Source organism: Falco biarmicus, chromosome 8, assembly GCF_023638135.1.
Source record: "Falco biarmicus isolate bFalBia1 chromosome 8, bFalBia1.pri, whole genome shotgun sequence".
In the NCBI taxonomy this organism is placed as follows: domain Eukaryota; kingdom Metazoa; phylum Chordata; class Aves; order Falconiformes; family Falconidae; genus Falco; species Falco biarmicus.
This window is the reverse complement of record NC_079295.1, coordinates 55,031,863-55,049,147: the sequence shown is the minus strand read 5'-3', so window position 1 is coordinate 55,049,147 and position 17,285 is coordinate 55,031,863. Positions and strand designations below refer to the sequence as shown.

At 43.0% G+C, this 17,285-nt stretch overlaps 2 long non-coding RNA genes across 5 annotated transcripts in view; one reads left to right on the top strand and one right to left on the bottom strand.

Annotated features, from left to right (window-relative positions):
- LOC130153518 (uncharacterized) overlaps positions 1-17,285 on the bottom strand; it is a 258,449-nt gene that overhangs the window by 180,471 nt on the left and 60,693 nt on the right. For all 4 annotated transcript variants that reach the window (XR_008823426.1, XR_008823425.1, XR_008823424.1 and 1 more), the window contains exon 2: positions 564-649. This is a non-coding gene — a long non-coding RNA (uncharacterized LOC130153518). The remainder of the gene's footprint in view (positions 1-563; positions 650-17,285) is intronic.
- Positions 11,211-14,252, top strand: LOC130153517 (uncharacterized). The gene is made up of 2 exons (XR_008823422.1): positions 11,211-11,506; positions 13,410-14,252. It is a non-coding gene; the product is annotated as an uncharacterized LOC130153517 (long non-coding RNA).

The following is a 17,285-nucleotide window of genomic DNA, read 5'->3' as shown; positions in this document are numbered from 1 at the left end:
AAGCTAGAGGACTACTTGCACTTCTGCAATGACACGGTACAGCTATTTCTCTGTTCCTTCCCACAGACTCAGGTACTAAAGATTGCAAGTCATTGCAAAAACACTGTTTAAATTCTCCAGTACATGGCCACACTGTCATTGTGAAGGTTTAGAAAACTTCACATGGACAAACCAAGCAAATTCTCAGAGACGTGAAAGAAACCCCCTTCTCCAAAGACGGTCCAGCCCAGTTCTGTCCAGTTAGACCAGTATTCTGCACAATATCCCCGTTTTGACAAAGCTGCACAAATCCATTGAACTGATGATATTCCACAGTAGCCAAAGCACATCCCCAGCACCAGGACCTTAGGTAGGCAGTTCAGGGGGAAAGTGATGGGCACGTGGCTGGAATCATTCCACTGCCAGGACAACCAGCACAGCAGAAGAGAAATAGGCAGAAGCAAGGAAGGAGACAGGGCTCGAACTTGATTGATTTGTCCAATTCTTTAAGGCAGAAATAATGCGACTTTTTTATGACATTGGGAATGTCACTAAATGGTTTAAGTAACAGAAATGTAAGTTACCTTAGCTTCCATATGGGTTGCCTTTGCTTCATTTTGGGAACTTAGCAGAGGTAGAATTCATCCACTGTTTGTGCTTTGGATGGGCCCTAAACATTAAAAAAAAAAAAAAAAAAAAAAAAAAAAATCAGAAAAACCCCTTGCATTGCCTCTTACCTTATTCCTATGAAGTTTTCATTTGGATTCATCAGTCTTCAAGTCCACACTCAGGTTTCTTCCTCATTTCTGAACCTACTCCCCAACTTCAGCAGGAACCCTGAATGTCTGGTAGGCTTCAAGAGCTGCTCGTCAGACAGTTTACCATGGATCTCTCCTTGAATCCTCACGCTTACGTTTTCACTCACACATTTTCAACAGTGGAATTGTAATTATGGCAGGTAAAAATCATCAGTAAGATATGTAACACAGAGCATACAATCCCAAAACTTGACACAGAAGCAGATGCACAAGTAATGCTGGAATAGGTCTACAAATCCAGGTTACAATTTACTCCTGTGTGTAAGCTCCTTTACTTGCACACCTCAAGTGCAGTCAAAAGACACTCCAGCTTCAGACCACTACAAACACCAAGAGAGAGCACGTGTCAGCTGAAATCTATCTCAAATAGGAATAGGCTGCATTTTGCAATTAATACATGAAATACAAATACAGTGTAGTTGTAACAATGATGTCAATTTGTAAAACTATATTTGTCCCGTGTACAGTGCAATTCTATAGACACTTCTGACTATGCATCTAGTTACGTCTCTCTTCAGGAGGACACTGGACACAGAAAATTCTGTTTCCAGCCGTGTAACAACACATTTTACTTCTTCCATTTTAGGGAAAAGGGGAAGATGACGAAAACCTTATTAGAAACAAAATAGTAAACACATTCCTTCCTGAAAGGGAATTTAGGAGTTGATAGACCTGGAAAACTGAAATGTAGGTGCTTTTTCTGAACTGTCTCTTTTCTATCCTGTGTCATTTCCACGGCCATTGCATCCACATCAGCTAAATCACCGCAGTCCCTGGGATACGGCAGGACTTCTGGAGAAAGCTCCAAGGGGCTGAGAAACCCAGAGCAGCCTCTGCCTGTGTCTAATGGAAACTGGCAGAGCATGACAGTAGGTATCTTTGAGCAACCACATTAAAAAGGCAGGAGGCAAACTGCCTCCTGACTGAGTTCACAGCACAGCCAAGCCATCCCATGTTCTGCTAGTAGGGGCAAAGCCTGCAGATCTGCTCCCTGGCTCGAGAGAAAAGGATGCTGCCACAGGGAAGGGAGGGCAGCGAGACAGATCAAACCACGTGCCTATCTGGAACGTGACTGCTGGGTAGTGGTGGATAGACTTCAGCAATTTCACCTTGTCTGATGTAACCCTGCCTCACGGCAGTGATGAAAGGAATGGCCTTGTGATAGGACTGGCTTTGATGGGCAGATTAGATTTCATGCCAACACAGTTCTGCTGGGGCAGGGGAAAAAAAAGTAATCGTGAACGAAATAGTGTTTGATGTTCCCTATTCGCTGTACAACAGCTCCAATTGTCAGATGATCTGTCCTTACCTGGGACGTTAGGCCAAGGTGAGCACCTGATTTTTTTCATTTACAAACAATAACCACTTATCACACATGTCAATATCCTCTAGCTCTTCTTGCGCATTTCTCCTTCCCCCCAAAAGCCAGGCTAGGGAGAGACATACATAAACAAAATTCTGAGAAAAAACCCAAGCAGCTCTCAAGGGCAGAGTGAAAGTCTGGACTTGTAAAAATACTTGGGCAATGGTCCAAGCAAAAGGCCCGATTTTTAGAACAACTAAACAAAGGAGAGCAGGATCTTGTCCCACATCAGTCTTTAGAGGACAGTGAAAATATGCAGAACTGTGGTCCCAAAGCATTCTGCATCAGAGGGTGTGAAAAATGGCCTCCTCCAAGAAACTTGGGAGTGCTGCCCAAGAACGCACTGCCAACTCAAAGGCGATGGAAGGAGAAAGGTAACCCAGATACAAACCAGTGAATGTCAGCTTATTTTTAAACCTGCTCTACAATAACTGAAAGCTGAAATGCACCAAGCAGGAATGGGTGGCGCTGGGGCTTATGTCACTTGGCTGTGATTGCCTCAGTGAGTTGTTTCTTTCCCTCATACAAGCTAGAAGATACTTGCTGAGCAAAAAGTTTGAAATCGAGTCAGCCATAGTCAGTACAACCCACCAAATCCAACCTAAATTCAACCACTTGCTAGTGAAGGGATAAAGGCACATTGTTTCACCACACCAAAACCCCACTGGCCATGACTGACAGGTGTTCTGAACCCGGAGCTACACAGCAGAGAGAAGGATCATACACAGCCAGGTCTGTTAAATTCTCATTTGCTGGTAACCCGTGTGCTCAAAATACTGAGCCATTCACTTCCTTGGGAGTTTATTTTTCCCTTGGGAGAATTGTCTGTTTCTGTGAATCCTATTCATTTTCCATTCAAGTTCCAGATTGTGCAACTTCCCCGATACACCTCCTTTTACAAACTAGAAAGGACCAAAATTACTAGCAAAAGCACAGACATTGGTTTCCTCATCTGCCCTTTGTGATCTCTTCAGTTGTTGCTCTGTTGAGCTCTTATGCTTGATTTAACTGACGCTCTTTCCTAATTGTTTTTATTATTTTATCCAAACCAAGATGGACCTGTAAAACATTCACAGGCAGATGACAGGACCATTAGTGCTGCAGAGCCAGCTGCAGCCAGGCACTAGAGAATACTAGACAATGTCTGAACTGAAACACCACCTTGAGTCTTTCTTCTTCACCTCCCCTCCAATCCCTCTGGCACTACTACTGGGTGTAAAGGTCTCAGGGGCCATTCCAAATGGCACATCAATGCAAAGACTCAGTCTAAAAGAATTTGGTGTTCTTGAAGCATGGGCAATGCTGACCTCTCCTGCATCATGAGCTCTCAGGATCCTGGCCAGTCTCAAAGTTTTTTCCTACCCACCCACCTTCCACATCAGACAGTTTTCTCCACCACAACAAGTATGTAGAGTGAGGCTGTCCCTTGCAGTGGGTCTAACACAAGTTGGAAAAGACCTTGGGTGAGGGTCCTTAGAATGTCCTCTTCCCCTACTCTAGAGCTACATACAGCCTACCAACACATTGCCTTTCCTGGCAAAGCCAGGGCTGGAGGGTCATAAAAGGCACAGAATATCAATTGGGAGTCAAGAACCTCTTCAGGGAAGCGGGTTTTGTGAGCAGAGGGTCTCCAGGAGGCAAGCGGAAAGTTACTGGGAGCCTTTTCTGTCCCAGCATTATGCCACAGTGCAGCACTGCAACGTCCCAAGAAGATTCAGATCTGACTCTGCTCTGGTGCCACTGATGTCAGAACTGGGCTGGCATGTACAAATAAATATGAAGTATTTTGTTGCTATGTCACAACGGCAGCAGCCTTTTCCATATTTATGCCTGCAAAATGTTGCTCCGCAGGATCAGAGAGGACTTCTGTGCAATGCACGTACCAGTGACAAGCCTTCTTTAATTACACTTAGAAATATATTTTTAGGAATAGGACCAAGAAGTCAACGCAGCTTCCTCCGTGTTAAAAAACTAAAATAAAAATGTAAAAATGTCTGATGGGCTGGGAGTGAAGAAAAATGAAAGTGTTGATCAGCTCAACAGCTGCAAAAATGGCTACTGGTACAAATAAAATTTTAAAAAACTTGTTAATATTTTAAAGACTGTGTGGCTGGAAAAAAAAGCAAATTTTTTTGTTACTGTTAGGGATTTACAGCTGCTGGAGGATCAGGTTTCCATAAAAACCTATCTACAGTTTAATGCCACTAAAAGCCTGGAAAATTAACTTCTTACACATTTATAGATACTTACTCACTGGAAACCCAACAAACATATAAAGGAGTTGTGACAGATACGGGGGGGATTTTATTAATTTCAACATCAAGAGGGATGTGAGGCAAGCCGAGGGGAACAACTTGTTTTCTTTTTAAAAACAAAACCACTCTTGTCCTTGACCCCAGGTAGCCTTCTGTTCCTACCACCTACCAACAGAGAAGCACAGGATACAAGATAAAGTGTAGGAGACCCGAGAAACTGGGTTATTGCAGTTGTTTCAGCTCTGACTGCCCTCATAACATCAGCCAGTATGTCAGGGTGCTTAAATATGTCTCCTCATTCTGAATGTCCAACCTAATGGACAAAGCAGGCCTGATTTTCCCAGATGGCCACCTTTCTTTTCCAGCTAAAGCCAAGGGAAGGTGGAGATGCTCTCAAATCTCAGCTCAAGTACTTCAGGTCACGCATGTAAGAGGGGAGGTCGACGAAATCAGAGGCCACTTCTGAAAAGGACTGCTGTTTCTCTGCAGGTCCACACAGCAGCATCTAAGATTTCCAGAGCATTTGTTTTTAGACTTCTAAGTCACCTTAAGCAAAGCTAAATGTCAGTTTTAATAGATTACAAAACTTTTCAATTCCAGTGCCAGCAGTCAGAAAAACTGTGAAGCAAAACTGCTATTGCCAGCACAACTCATCCCTCATTTCTTCAGATCACTGCAGCAAAGTTTTAACTTTACTATTAAGTACAGTTTTGGCTGCTCTCTGTAGAAACGATAAACAGCTGGTCCATTTGTCTCAAAGTCAATAATAGTAAAAACAATATCATAAACACAGCCTAGTGATGTTGAACACCCACTTCCTTCACTTTTTAAAGAAATCAGAGAGAATTACTACAGACAAATAACACATTAGCAGTCAAGTGCAGGTTGAGGTATTTGAGAGAGATCTACTACTTTTCCTGGTTGGCATTTTAGTCCAGTCAGAGAATCCAAGCAAAAGAGCCATCAGAAAAATAACACGGTGTGGGGTTTTTTCTGTGCTGTTTCTGCATGATTTATATTGATGATGATCATACTAAAACAAGAAACAAGGCAGATTGACTTTCAGACACCGCAATTGTTGTAGCACTGGCATTTATAAAAATTACTTTTCTTTGCTTTTGAACTGAGCAAATTCACTCTGGGCTCCACATTCCAAAAATGAATGAAAAAAGATGGAAGACTGATGCCAACTTCACATGGATCATTTCCAGCTTCAAGCCTCCATTTAACATTGCTTTGTCTTTGATCCTCACATAAGTTCAAAAGTACATGTTTACATCAAGGTCATTACAGCCGACTCAATAATTCAGCAAGACAAAATGTTTGGAAGAAAATAAGTGGATAAAGTAACTATTGAGGGGTTTGTTATCAGTTTAGGTCATGCCATAAAACAGAAAATGACCTTAAATATTGAAGGAGAAGACATGCATGAGAGAGAATCCATAGGCAGCCAAAAGCGCTGAGATTCTGGGTAACAATTTACAGCAGCAAATACTCTTGAACTGTTCAACTTCTGCATGGTTGCAGAGCAGGAGAGAGTCTAACTGCAGCAGGCAGACTTCAGCCCTAGCTAGAACTGGTAAAACCCATGAGGCTGTTTCATCATCCCCTGCTTGATTCATCCCCACCCACCCCAGCCTCCACCATCACCCACCAATCCTTTTCTGTGTGAATTATGGAAAGTTGAAGGGTTGCCTTTTTCCATTCCCCTCACTTGGACTTTGCAGGCTCTCTCACGGGCACACATCTTGCATTTTTGCTTGAACATGAGTTAACAGGTAAAAATGACAACCGTCCTGTAACAGCTGCCTTCCCACAGGGTTATGATGCCCCATGAGCTAGAATAGACACACTTAAGTTGTCCCCCACTCCCAGTGAGGTTTAAGTGACCTGCGCGTGAAGGTGGCATTAAATCTTAACAAGGAACAGTGACTGTTTCTAACTCATATTTGGTAACAGAGCTTCTCAGCATCCCTTGCATAAAAACAACAGGGATAGCAATAGCAAGAGTCATTTAGCGTACATTGTCCTGGAGCAGGGAAACAAGCTAACCCACTCTCTGCATATCCACCGTGGGGCTGCAGGGTGTCGACAGCTTGGTATGCCACAGCCACAGCGTAAGGCTGAGCTCAGACTGCCATAGCTCCATCCTCCCTGCAGCTCAGACACCAAGGTCCTGGCAGGAAGGACCTTAGAGCCATCTTCTCTGCTTGGCATCAGCCACATGGTCTCCAAACAACTGCAAACAGATGTGTGACGGTAGCAGTCCTTTTGCCAGGTAACTTCAAACACAGGAACATCACAAACAGTAACAAAGGTCTGCATTTATCCAGTTTCAAAGTATTTGACAGCTCTGGAGGCTATAGAGTTGTAAAAGTGGTCACATTGTGGGAAACTTGCCCCTGCAGCTATGTGGAGAGAATTACTCTCATTTCAGCAAAATGCAGCGCTGGGCTTGCATCACACTGGCAATCTGTGTGGCGTGACCTGTGTGCACACATATACTTCTCTATCATGGGAAGAATAGAATACAAAACCCTTCTCTGTTTCAATTCTGATCAGATTTCCAAAAGCTGGGGGAAAGGAAAACAGAGCACAGGTTTGAGAGCTGGCAGAACAATTCAGTGATTCATCAGAAATGACACAGGTGCCACAAGAAAGGAATTTTCTCCAGTCGGAATGACTGTTTTGCCAAAAACCCAGCTACATGCTAAAAAAACCCTCTCATCCTAGGTTTAACCCAGGCTTATCAACACACTGTGGTGCAGCCTAACCTTTTCCCCATCTCTCATCCTCCAAGGCATATCCCTTCCACAGTCCCCATCTCTCCGAGGATTTTATCATTTCCCTAAAGCCAGACTTAGACCCATGCTCCGTACCTGAACCCAGTCCCAAATGTCTCAGTACATACAGTACAGCATGATGACTTGGCTTCCACTAATGCTCTGAGCCAAACCTCACTGCCTTGGATAAGATCTTTCCTCCTGCTACAGCCCCTGGACCTCTGGAGATCCACCATGTAGTTGTCACTGAAAATGGCATTTTCATGGTGAAATTACCCTTCCGACTTTGGAGCTTTCTGGAATTGATAAAAAGACTCATTGACTGCATCAAGCTCCTAATGAATTGCTGTTTGTATACCACAATATTTAAATACAACAGATAACCAACAACAACTAAAACCCCTTTATATCAACTCGTGAAAAGCCACAGAGAAAAGTTACGTTACAGCCTAATCCAGCGGGAACATTACCTTAGGTCACACTCACTTCCCATCTCATGTAGAGTCACATTTGGCCACCTGATTTACCATCAGCTCCCCTGTGCTGATACCTATCCATCTGTTTGATGGACAGGCTCCAACAATATAAGCCACCTCCACCTGGTTTTATTAAACCCACTGACCAGCACACTTCATTGGAGAGGAGTTTATCTCCTCAAGTGATTTTGCAGGTCAGACTCCTGGGGTTCACCCTTACCTCTGCATCCACACAAAGGCCAATGCTCTGATGGAGAGCAGCAATTACCAAAGCATATGAGGTGGCAGGAGGCAGAGGAGCAGATTGCAAAGAGTGTGGCCACCCTGGAAGCACCTACAGAAACTCCTGTTAGGTGGAGATTTAAAGTCAGCCAGGTCTTGTGTCATCTTTCATCAGTCTGCTTGGCTTTCCCTCTCTGTCAGTGAATGATGAATATGACCTTCTTTGTTTGAGTTCTTGCGATGAAGCACTGTTTGCATAAGGCTCCTTTTTATTTATTTTTTTCCTGCGGCTTGTTGACTTTTATAAGACATTCATAAATTTGTTCTGAGTGCCAGTGAGATGCTTAATGGTGCTAAAGGGAAGGTATTAAGGATAGTCAACTCATGTTAGAACAAGCTACTTGAAAGCAGCTATAAATATTTGTCTGGATTTCATTTTGCTAACAAACAGCTTTTCTTTTTCTCCCCCCGCCACCCCCTTAAAGAGTTGATTTCATAAACAACAGAAGAATTTTCACATTAATATGAAAGTGCATGTCTGGGTTTGTTTTTTTTAATAGAAACTTTCCTATTGGGGACATTCAAGTCCTTGTATTCTGTCTGCATGAAACCGGCTCCCTTTTCAGGAAAACCTTGGCAGCTTAAGACCTCCAGGGTGAGCTAATGTTCTTTTGCGCTTCCTCAAACTCATCTCTGCTCTTTCATTGCTCTGGCAATGAGTTTAGGCTAGACTTAGGGACTGCAGTGTCCTAGAATGAAGCCAGTAGCTACACATCCCTCTTCATTTTGCTCATAGGCACACTGGAGGTTTTTGGATTCCTTCAGGACTGTAGCCACTGGCCACGTAATTTGGAAACCACCAGCTGGTCCTATTGCTCTAAGGTCACACTGACACAGACAGACGCAGAATATTTTATCTTATTGTCTTTGGTACCAAAGTCCCTCTCATTAGGACCTATGACGGGTAATTGGGAGCAATCACTCATGCGTGGCTACCCTCCAAATCCCCATCAGCCCCAAGGCAGCAGAGACAGCCCTTTGTACAAGAACAGTCCAAAGCTACTTCTTGGAATCAGCAGGCATCAATGATGAGGACTTGTCTCTGCCTCTGGCTTTGGACAGACAGCCCTTTCCTTCCCAGAATAGTCTCCACATGCATGAAAGACCCAAAATTTTGTTGGGATGCAGTGATCTGAGAACTTCCAAATAGCTACTGCTGGGACAGATGAGCAGATAGCTCAGTGCTCAGCCAGCAGGAGAGGAAAGGCTACAAGGGGGCACCCAGAGGAGCTGGGTGGAGGAGAGGAATCCCCCCTCTTAGAACAGGAATTATGAGACCAAAAGGAGTGGGAGAACAGGATTTGGGAGGGTCTATTTGCTTCTTTGTTTTAACTGTGTGGCAAGGATGAGTTGTCAACGCATTTTTTATTTATTTTTGTTTAATTCATTTTCCTGGTGCTTTCACCAACCATAGCTCATTACAGAAGTCCAGAAAGTACCAGAAAGGAAGTCTGGAACACTGTCATCTCAGCCAACTTGCATTAAGACTCTGGGTGAGTTTTATCCCAGGAAGGACAGTCAGCTTTGGTCCAAGCTAGCAAACTGACTAACATTTTCAGCTTAACGTCACTTCTGGTGGTGTTCAAAAAACGTGTAGATGTGGTGTTTAGGGACATGGTTTAGTGGTGGACTTGGCAGTCCTGGGTTAATGGTTGGACTTGACGATCTTAAGGGTCTTTTCCAAATGATTCCACAATTCTATAAATATTCAAAACTAACATCCCATAGAGAACTTCCCCAGACAGTGGGTGCAAAACAAGGGAAAATAAACTTTCTAACACAAATCTCTAAACCATCTCCATTGTTTTTTCTGGATACTTTTGGATTTTCAGGATACGTGCACAGCTACATCCCAGTACTCTCCATTATAACACAACATTATGTCACAAACAAACCCCATGCCTCCAGCACAGTAATGGCAAAGACCTGGCAGATGGTCCAGATCAGCAGAGATACAAGTAAACTACCACATAGCTAAGGCACCTGCCCGGGGGAAAAATGCAGTTACCTGCCAACATGCATCTCACTGCTTCTGTTGTTCTTCCTCCTCCCTTTTTTCAAAAATGCACGTATATCATTCAGCCAGGTTTTCCAGTCCATGCAAATGCTAATTGCCATGGTTTGAAACATTCTGTACCTCACTAGAATTAAATGGCAAACCAGCAGTTCTGATGATATCATGGTGAATGATTTATCCAGCAATATGCTACATTCCTACAGTACGGTTAAGCAATAAGGCACGCTGGGGAGAACATTTGAATGATTAGTTTGCCTCTAGTATGTGCTACAGTCAAAGGTTAATGCCTTTGAGCACCCAAGAAGTTCAATTAATGCTCTGAAATGGACTAGCTAGGAGGCCTGATGGCTATTATTAAAATGGAACATTAACACAAGGAACACAATTTCATGCCTTTGCAAGGCTTTGTAAACATGGGTAGAGTACTTTGCACATCCAAAGCACTGTGGCCATGTTTCTAAATTAGAAAGCACCTGAAGAACTATTTGTTGAGAGTTGGGCCTCGGCTGCATTATGGACTCACACTTCCACCATGACCACAGTGTTTGGGTCAAAAGACTTAGAAGAAGCTGTGGTTTCTGGTGCTATCGGGATGGAGGCAATGTGCAATCTTATACTACCTCCTCTATTTCTCCAGCCTCGCTCCCACCAAAATGCTCACAAGCCTGAAACAGAGTTAAGCAGTAACTCCTTTGAAGCAACATGCCAACTTCAGCGTTACTAATGACTACAGGGAAAGACCCGTCCCATCCACCACAGATTTTGCCACATGGACTCATTGCTCTGCTGCATCTTTGTGACACTGTTTGCAAGGGGAAGAAGTGTACGCTGGCAAGAACCAAGAACTAGTTCAGCAGATTATTTATTAAAACGCTCTGCAGAAGGGCTCTCCTATAAATCCATCAATACTTCCAGCTGATGTCACCAACAGTCATATTCCTCTCCCGCATCAGAGCAGCACAGAGAGCCGCTAGCTCGTTCAGGGGCCAGAAGGTCTTAAGAGATGGCACTAGCAAGAGTGGAGCTAGGAATAAACCTCCAAGGACGATGACTTGCACAGGAACCACCCACTCTCTCAGTGCCCGTGAAGTCATACACACATGTTGCTCTAATTGCCCAGTCCTAGCTTCTTTCTCTGCTGCAGACCAATGCAAGGCCCTTTCTCTACAGGCTATCCATTCATTTTTAGTTTATTTAAAGACCTTAACCTACAACACTTTCTCAGCCAGGACCAAGCCAGCTGTGATGCAACAAGGCATGAGTGTGCTACAGTACAGCCAGCTCAGGTTTGCTCTTCTGAGGCTGCCCATCCCAGCTATAAAACTCCCTGCCAAGACAAATTGGATTAAACTCAGGTCAGATTATGTGAGAACTGGGCTGCAGGGACTTTTCACTCTAGCCTTTCTTCAGTAAGGAGAACTCCACAGGCTCAGCATGACAACAAGAGAAGAGAGAAAGAGAGACTGAAGCCATAAAGAGCAAACCGAACCGAACCCCCTGGGGAGAGGAGAACAAAGAGAGATAAGATGCAAGGTAAATAAAAAGGCACAAGGGCTTAGTTGTGGCTTCAGAGAGAGAAAGTGGGGGGCAAGGGGTCAAACTTTACACTTATTAACCTTGCACCAGCAAACCCTGAAAACCTGCAGCCACCCCAGTGACTGCTGCATGGCCAGGCCAGTCTGGCCTATCTTCATCTTTTAAACTAAGGGTAAAGAAAACAGAAAAAGAAGTACAGTTTCACCTTCAGATCCCAGGCAGTTTGCAGTGTTACAAGTCTGACCTGAAAGTGGGATTTTGCTCTGGAATCTCCCCACAGTGTTATTTTAACTTTACAAGAAACAGCATTGTGAAAACGTGCACCTGCTCCCCAATCCACAAAGTATAGACATACGACAGCCTTTGAATACAGGATCCTCTGTAAACAGAGTGCCACTATTCACAGTCTGAAATTATTAGTCATTTATATAAATACTTTTCTGTATCAGGAAAAGTATTTTCATGGGTGTCCTCTAGCTGCATAACTCATTGAAGCAGTACCCGATTCTGTCAATACTATTGACAGAACGGTAAAACTAATGCAGCAAGTAACACAAATGCAGAAACTATGAAGACTGATACATAAAATAAATTGAAAGTCCATGTCTTGTATAATGTGTGTGTGTATATATAGTACAGAAAAAGTCATTTATATCCCTGTCCTTGATGGCAAATAGAATAATAGTAAGCCTGGTCTGGGTGTTCTGGCAAGCAGAAACATAGCGTGATTGCCATTTAATGAATTTACTTGTTGGCTTGGAAAGAGAATTCAAATTCTTGGTGTATTAAGATTGAAAAAGCATCATACAAAAAGATGCCTTATTTAAACACTGAACAACCAGCTTTATTCTGGTAAAGAAAACAGATCTCCATAGCACAAGTCTAAGTCTTCCTTACTGCATCCCTCTGGAGTGGGGCATCCCCACAAACACTGGGAGATCCACTCAGAGCTTCTGCATACAGCCTACAGATTTTATTTTCGTTATTGGTGTAATACTGCATTACAGTCACATATACCTAGAGTTACTGCAGTACAAATAAACTTTGTTACAGTCGCCAGGAAGATATGCTGCCACTGAACCACTCCACGAACAAGATTGTGGCGACCCCTTCTTTTCAAGCTTCTGTCTAGAATTTTGCATACCTTTTTCCTTCTATTACTGAATTTAAGCACAAATTTTTCAGGATTTGGGAAAGGCAAGGGCAGCTCTGCCCAGCCCCTAGCACACAACAAACTAATTAATAATTACAGCAAAAGAAAGAACATAGCTGCGAACCCATTCTCTCAGTTTGAGAGACCAGTGATTGAGAACTCCTGCCTCCTGAAAAGTCTCTTTTGCTTCCCAGTCCAGTTTGTATTTGTTTAAGCCTGAGGCAGGCAAACACGACACAAGGCCCCAGGAATCCATAACCACCCTGATGCTTCTGGGTTGCAAAGCATCTCCACCACCATCTGTTTCCAGTCACTCTGAAACGAGTTCTGAAGAGTCAATTGTTTTCTTCTAGGAAAAATAAACATGCAAGCTGCTATTCTCCTGATTTCCAGCAATTTTCTGCTGTGGGTAAATGTAGCTTCAGATTTTGGAACTAAGTCTCATTCTCATCCAAAGAATTTTGCAATATAATTACCTCATTTTTACTGACTTGAGTAACTGCTGGCCTTTAAAAAAAAAAGTGTGTAAAGTCTGCAAGACTAATTCCTCCTCCTTCCCCTTTGTTATAAAATCTTGGAACAATTGATAGCAATTAATCTTACTTGGTATTTCTTTGGTTCTCTATTTGTTGATTTAAAGGCATTTTATTACTGATTGTTTTCAGTTGCTTGGACAGCTGACAAATCTGTACTGTGGTTTGATTTGTTTTCCAGGGAGTAAAATTATTATTTTTCTTATTTTTACAGCTCTAATGCATAGTGACTGATGGAGGTAGCCCTTCAGAAACTACATACGCGAAACCAAAACTACCTCCAGATTGGGAGAAGATTGCCTAGAGATTCTGCAGGCAGATTACACAAGAAAGATGTGGAAGGCAATAATGCTGTCTTTATATTTTATTATTTTATTACTAGTTTTTAAGATGCCCAGCTTGCACATGGAATACAGATACTTCCAAATACAGTGGCAAAATCCATCCCTAGGTCTAACCTCAGTGGCTTTAGAGGAACAACGTTGACTTTGGAGCAGTACTGGCAGAGCTGGGGGGTGAGGGGGTGCACTTTTTTGCTTGTTTAGGGGCTGGAGTGCTCTAGCCCAAGCAGTATCCCCATTCCTGCACACCTGGGAAAAGCTGTGCTCAGTAGAAGGAGTATGAAACAGGGTCCAAAACTCTGGACCACAAAATAAGGACATAAAAGAATTAGCAGAACTCAAGAAAGAAGGGTGTTAATACTGAACAGCTCAATATGCATCACCTTCAGCCTCCTCGCTGTCACTAACAATGACCTACGCCCTTTGACTCTGAACATTACTTACCCTCATTTTTAGCCTATGTTCATCTCTGCATCCTCCTTTTACCTGCATCTCACAGCTGTGTCCTCCATGTGTACACCCTCTCTTTCCCTTTTCTCATGGTCTATCTACAAACATGACCAACACCACCTGTATGTCACACATTGCTTAGCCTCATGTTTTTCTGATTCCAAACTAAAACCTCACTAGCCATTTCAAACAAATGATGGAGAAAGGCCACCATCTGTCAAAGTTCCTCCTCCAAAATATACAATAAAGTATTGCTAAAACAGAAATCTTTGCTATTAGACAGTGCTTTCATTGCTTTCCACATATTATACAAGTTTTCCTTATCAGAACATATATGAAAAATCAGCTTTTTATCCTGAAACTTCAGAGCTCTGCATGATCACAACTGCTTTTCTCTATGGCCTGCTGTGCTCATTTATACACAACACAGTGCTAGCAACTTGACCTCAGGCAGAACTTATATGTGAGCTTAAGTGCATGGAGAAAGTAACTGACTGCTAATGAATCATAGAATGGTTTGGGTTGGAAGGGACCTTCTAGTTCCAGGTTCCAAGTTCTAGGACGCCTTCCCCTGGACCAGGTTGTTCAAAGTCCCATCCAACCTGGCCTTGAGCACTGCCAGGGATGGACTACAGTTTACTAAAATTTAAATACTTTTGCACAAAAGAAAGAATGTTCTTACTGCCATGGTGTCTTACTGGATAGATTATGTGATCTGCTTAACCTATCTTCATGTTTGTCCCTCTCCAGTTAATAAACACTAGGAAGAGCCAGCTTTAAGCCAGGCCCTAGGTGGTGGTGGCTTAGGGACACAGTTACAGCCCAGGGACCACGCTTACTCCCTCCTCCTTTTTTGTAATCCGTTGCTTCTACTGCCTAAAGTCAGCAGCACACAAAAACAGAACAAGTGATCAGAAATACAGTGAAATGAGGGATAAGAATCATTATTTTGCATGCCCCCGCTGCCGACGAAGGAAGGTGCCTTCAGTTCTCTTCACCACCCGAAGCCACCCTCTCCTTCCACCATCCATGTTACTTTACTGTGCCCCCACTGCCATTCCCAGCTGGCTGCAGTACCGCCAGCTCTCTTAAAAAAAAAAAAAAACAAACACACACACAAAACACAAACAACAACAACAGACAAACAAACACACACACAAACAAACCACAAAGCAACCACCACACACACCAAACCAAAAACCCACACAACTCTTTCAGTTGCCAGGTTATTATTCACCCTTACAGCCCATTCCAAAGCATCTTAGATTATTTAGGTGAGATGCCTCTCTGGTTCTCTTCTTGAGCCTACAGCCCTACTACTCTTTTCAAGCTTCACACATATTTTTCTTGGATTTTTCCTTTTCCTCTTCCAGCCTTCTCCTCCACAACACACTGCAAGTGGTGGAAGCAAGCCCCATACTATGCCCTGAGAGACCGTAACAATAGGCTTGAGCTTGGTATTACTGAATCACTCATACTGACATCTTTGCTTCTTTGCTTTCTAAACCACAGCCATAAATTGTTGGGGAAAACAGCACAACAGTGGTATCTTCACATCTATGGCCTCAGCCACTTCTCTAATATACGGCAAATATGGCCCACCAGGCCAGTCAGCCACGCATAGCACAGATCTAGCTACAGACCACTGGTGATGCTTCCCCCCACGCTTGCTCACGTGCAGATCTTTCAATGTAATTGGAAGATCTGGGAATTCCTTTCCTAGTTCCACGGACGCCAGTGTGTTCCTTTCCCCTCCATCCCTGGTCACCTTCTTAGGGTACCATCTTCTGAAGACACATGTATCACTGCTGCAGCAGTACTGTCTCCTTCCAAGGATGCAGGATGGATTGAAAGCATCCTTGAACAAGTCACCACAGTGTTCCCATCTCTTTCCACCAGTCTGGTCTCGTTTCGATCATCCATTTCCTCTTTATCCACATTGCCTGTTCTCATACCCATTCACATCACACATTTAAGAAGGCGACAAAGAACGTCAAAAGTTTTTATAATCCAACTAAACCACATTTGCTGCTTCAACCACCAGCTTAGTTCACTGTTCTCCTTTTAAATAAACACAAACAACCCCAGAAGATCTAGCAACAACAGAAACAGGCAGGCAGCAGAGCAGTACACACTGAAACTCAGCATGGTCCCCCATTAGGGGGAAAATTTCAAGCGCTTTAATCATGACAAACGGCACCACAATGAGTCAGTGGATATGACGGGTCAGCCTCTTAGCTGGTGCAGTGCCAACAGCTTCCACAGGGGTTCATCAGGCATGAATTGGCCCCATATGTGAAAACCCGCTACAATTTGTCCAGTTTCTCCCATCCCTGTGGAGCAAAGTCTCCATATGTGAGATCCCACAGAGCTGTCAGCCAATGTCACATTTCAATAACAGCAAAAACAACCAGGGCTGCATCAACCAGAAAAGCAATCCCATACCTCATAAACTGGCAAGTGACCTGGGTTGGCAATGTTTTTGTTGATCATAACCCTTTCTGTGGAACAACACACAGGAACTATCATGCCAGAACAGACTCAGTGATCCATCTTCTGCTTGTCTCCCGTCTCCAGCGGAGGCCAACACTGATGATGCTCTAACAGAAGATTAAAAAACGGATATATGAAGCCTGCAAGGAACCTGGGTCACTTGTGCAATATTTTGCCCTGGACCCAGGGAAAACTCCACTACTGTCATGCAGAAATATAATATTATACTGTGCTGTCCCAGATATGAAAGACTGTCAGGTGCTGTCATAAAGAAACACGTGTCAAAGTCAGAGGATTGAACATTTTCTCTTCCTTTTTATTTTAGATTGATTAATATAACTGCACATTCTCTCCTTAAGATCAAATCTTTGATTTCTCAACAGACTGGACTTTACAAATTAATTCCACTTTGTGTCAAAAAGCATTATTATTCTTACTTATGTTAATGTCTTTGTAACAGAAGAAGTAGTTTGTCAGGATTCTTTCTTGAACCTTTCCCTGTTTTATTCAGCATCGCAGCCTTATTCAACATCAAATTAATGTCGGTCCGTTCAATCGCTTTTTATAGATATTCTCTCACCCCAAACTTTATAAACTTTTCTTTTCAACCTTTATTCCACCTTGTCTTGGACAAGCTTTATATAATTCAGCTATAAAAAATAATTAGCTCTACCTTAAACCAAGATTGCATTCTCAGTTCCTACAATGCAAACCAACAGGTCAGATGAAAAATAAATAAAAAACAAAAAGCTCCAAACAGAACTGAAACGGTATCTTCTGGCCTGCTGTGTCTGAAGTAGAATTTA